This window comes from Manis javanica, chromosome 4 (assembly GCF_040802235.1).
Source record: "Manis javanica isolate MJ-LG chromosome 4, MJ_LKY, whole genome shotgun sequence".
Classification (NCBI taxonomy): domain Eukaryota; kingdom Metazoa; phylum Chordata; class Mammalia; order Pholidota; family Manidae; genus Manis; species Manis javanica.
In genome coordinates this window covers 177,923,622-177,928,012 of record NC_133159.1, presented here as the reverse complement: position 1 = coordinate 177,928,012, position 4,391 = coordinate 177,923,622, and positions in this window count along the sequence as shown.

Genomic DNA, 4,391 nt, shown 5'->3' with positions numbered 1-4,391 from the left:
GCCGGGGAGCCACTGCCGCCGGGCCCGCCCCCCGGAAAGGGCAGCGGCTCCCGCGGCGTCCAGCCCCCTGCCCCGACCGACGGCGGCAGGGGCCGGAGAGGAGCCACCCCCTCTCTCTTGTCCAGCCCCGGGGCTGGCACTCCCCTACCCCTCCAGCTCCAGACTCGGGTGCTGGCTGCCCCAGGCTGGGGGTGGCCTCAAACCCTGCCCGGACCGCTGCCCTCTCTCCTCCAGACTCCGGGCCTTGAGCCACCGCACTGCCCCGACAGCGACGGCATGTGCAAACCACCTCCCTCCGTTGCCAGCGAAGGAGGGGCACAGGGATGACCCCAAGCCAGCTCTGTCATTCACCCTCAGCCTCTCCCAGCCGCACGTGTGTCCAGAGGGAGATGGAGCAAACACTGGTTCTCCGAGTACCTTCAGGCAAGCTACTCAAACCTCTTTAAAACATGAATGATACCCATCAAGAGGCCTGCACCTACCTGGTATGGAGTTGGCACTCGGATGGTTATAGATGTTCTTGACGGATCTGACCTCTCCAGTCTTCTGCGGTCAGTCTTTGAAGTGCTGCTGGTTAAATATGTTCAAGTTGGAACCTCTCAAGTTGCTTCATGACCCCCAACTTGGTCTATTTGTCTAGTCCCACCTGCCAACCATGCCAGACATCACCTGATGGCTGGCAGTGCCGCTCCCATCCCCGCAAGCCACGCAGCTTCAGGCTACCGTGTTTTTGCATCAGGCTGGTGATCTCTCTGCTTAGGATGTCTCCATCTCTCCCTGCAGCCAGCCTGATTTATCCTTCTCATCCTTGAAGGCATTGTGCTGATGTTGCATGCTCTGGAGAGCCTCCTTGACCTCCCTGAACCCTCTGTTGGGTTCTGTGTCCCTTTAAACCCCCGGGGCATGGCTTTTTCATGGCATTTGCCACCTTAGTTAAAATGATCTGTTTAGGAGTCTCTCTGCCTCATTGGTCTGTGAGCCCTGAGGACAGACCCTCTCTAGCACATCTTTTTATCCCCAGCATCTAGCACAGTGCCTCGCACATAGCAGGTGCTCAATAAAAGTGGCTGGCTGAACCCAATGGGATTGCCTGTAGCCTCCCTGAGCCTCAGTGTTCTCATCTGTAAACAGAGTCCTGTTCTGCCAACTCTCAGAGTGATTGTGGGAGTAGCTGGAACTGGACGTGAAAGAGCTAGGGGTGCACGAATGCTCACCACAACTGTGTGAGCCACAGTTGCCCCTTGGCCACCTAACCCAGTCATGTCTGAGAGCTGCTGGGCACAGGCGGGGCTCTCAGAGAGGCTAGCTCCTGGATTGGGAGCACTGTGGCAGGAGCCCTGGTGAAGTACTGGGGTCTGGGAGTGTCAGGCCAGCACAGGTGCCTAGTGGACCTGAGCTAGTCCAACAGGTGCCCAGTCCACCCCAGGAAGGAGGAGCTGCAAGACCAGCCTGCCACTGCCAGAGGACTGGGATAGGAGATATGCACCCCTCTGTGGGTAGGGGGCTGAGGCACTCTTCTAGAGGAGACTCAGTCCTGGGGGTGGTAATGCCACAGACGCCACTCTGCCCAGCAGGCCCTTTCCTTTCCTCATCGCCAGACTTCTAAGAATGAGGGGGGGCCAGAGTCCTGCAGCAGATGAGAGGTCTGCTCCAATGAGGCCCAGAGAAGACAAGCCACAAATTTCCTCAATTTTCCCAGAGTTCCTCGTGTCATCAACCAGAGCCTGTGTGTGGACCTTGGGGGTCCATGAACCATCTGTAATCATGTGCAAAACTCCAAGTGTATCTGATAGAAGAATGTGGGTTTCCTTAGTTTACACTGGCCCCCAAAGGGTTAAGGTTATAGGTTGTGCTACATGTTGATTTTGTAAAAACAAAACAAAACTCCACTGTCTTGTTCTGCAGCCTTAAAGCCCGAGGAAGGCTGGCATGTAGAGGAGCTTTTCTCTAGACTCTGCCAGAGGGGGAGGCCCCGTGGGCAGGATGGGGAAGCCCGAACCTCACGCTGCGGCTCCCAGCTCCCCTGTACACACATATGGGCTCTGGTAGGCCAGGTTTATTCGAGCATTAAATCATTCACTTACTCATTTTACAAGTATTTAATGAGCTCCTATGCCAGGTGCTGGGGATATGAATGAAACCCACTGCCTTCTTGCTTTAAGGTGCTCAGGGTTTAAATGGTGGGCCCCCAAAGTGGGCTGGAAGCGTATTCTCCATTTTTGTGCTTGGCAGTGGACATCACTTACTGGTAGAGTGTACATGTTTCTATAAACAAGTTAAATGATTAATAGGGGATGTGTGATCAAAACAATTTGGTGACGTGTAGAGGCCCAGTATCAACCACCCCCTCCAACTGAGGGTGAGGCCTCTCAGGTGGACCACCTCTAGACTTGGGTCTCTCCTGGGGGCCAGTGGGTTGCTCAATAGACCCCTTTTGAACTTACGGTTTTTCCCCCAACTTTTTGGTATTTTCAAACATACAAAAAAGCTGAAAGATCACCTGTACCTGCACCCTGCTTTCAATTCTTTTGGATATATACCCAAAAGTGGGATTGATGCATCAGGTGTAATCTCATTTAAAAGTTTTGAGGACCCCCACACTGCTTTCCATAGCAGTTGCACTTTATAATCCCATCAACAGTGCTCAAGGGTTTTCTTTTTCAACTCCCATTTTCAGAGTAAAGAGTTGATATAGTGGACTCTAATGGCGGCAAGCACATCTTTTTCCTTTCTTTTTTCAAATACCATGCAGGAATGGATTTTTATTTATTCAGTAGTTTACAATAGTGTTGTTGTAATAAAGTAAGTAAGTACACATTCGGTCTTTGTCCAAGGTTCCAGGAACAGTTCCGGAGCCGTAAAGGTGAAAGGAGTGTATTTTGTTATTCCTAAAAAGCCCCTTTCAGTTACACCGCAGCTTTGTTAATGAGGTGACTTTTGGAAAGCCAATGATAGGGGCGCTGGTTGTCGGGGGAATCAACCACGTGACTAGAGAGCTGGAACTTCCAGACTCTACAATCCTCCGCCCCCGCCCCGCCCCCAGCGACCTCTGGAGGCGGGGGATGGCCTGGAGATTGAGTCTTGTCACCAACAGCCAATGATTTAATTAATTATGCTTAGTAATGAAGCTGCCATAAAAGTTCTACCTAACAGAAGGGGTGCAAAGTTTCCAGGTTGCTGAATGTTGCTGAGTACATGGTACGCTGGGAGGGTGGTGTGCCCAGACAGGCCATGGATGCTCCACATCCCTTACCCCATACAGTGCCCTATGCATCTCCTCCATCTGGCTGTTCTTTAGTTGTGTATTCTTTTATGATAAATCGGTTATCCAGTATGTATTTTCCTGAGTTGGGTGAGCCATTCCAGCAAATTATTGAGCCTACGGAGGAGGTTAGGGGAACCCCCAATTTATAGCCAATTTATGGGGCACTGAGCACAGGCGACTAATGCCCCAGAAGTACTGGAGGCCTGGATTTGTAGTTGCCAGTACGAGCAGCTGAGAGGGACAGTTTTGTGGGACTGAGCCCTTACCCTGTGGGGTCCATACTAACTTCAGCAGTGGGCGTCAGAATTGCATGGTGCCAAGGGCCCACACGCATTTGGTGTCAGAAGTGCTTTGTGGGAGTTGTGAGCAAGGGAGTTTCTCCTTTTTGATTACATTCATTCTTCCTGAATATTCAAATTAAATCAAATCTGGCCAGTGGCAGATCCCTTCAAACCAGTTCCTTTGACCTTTGAAACACTCTTGCTCCCTGGAACAAACTGCCCCAGCCCCGCACAGATCTCCCCATCTCCAAAGGGCCCTGGTTCTTTCAGCGGAGAATGGTATTACAGACCAAGATCTGGGTGCTTCATGTACTCATTACTACCGGGGGCCATTGCTCTGAGTCCTTTAAATGGCCATAGCTAGGAGCTTGTTTTTTTGGTATCATGAGTTCATATTGGTATTTCTAATTCAAATTTAACGTTAGAGTTTTCTTCATTTCTTTGATTTTATTCCTGTACCCCTTTCCTCATTTTGTATTTCTTCCCTTCACAAAATGGAGCATCTTACATGCACTGCTTTGCATCTGCCCCTTTCATTTTCCTTCCTAAAGATCATGCTACATCTGTCCATGGAGAGCTTTCTCATTCTTTTTCATGGCTCAACAGCTCTTAAAAGTTTTTTTTTTTACTGCAGAGCTTTTAAATACAGACAAAATTCAGATAATGAGACCCTCCTGCACCATCAGTGAGCCTCAACAATTACCAAGTGCAGATAATCTACAACAGGATGGTATGAGTGTGGGACAGGAGAGTTGAGAGCTTTCAATACAGTGGCCATAGGGGCAGGACCACCTCTCCTACCATCCCTCCAATCACCTGGGCAGTTATCTCATGCCAGGCACTTT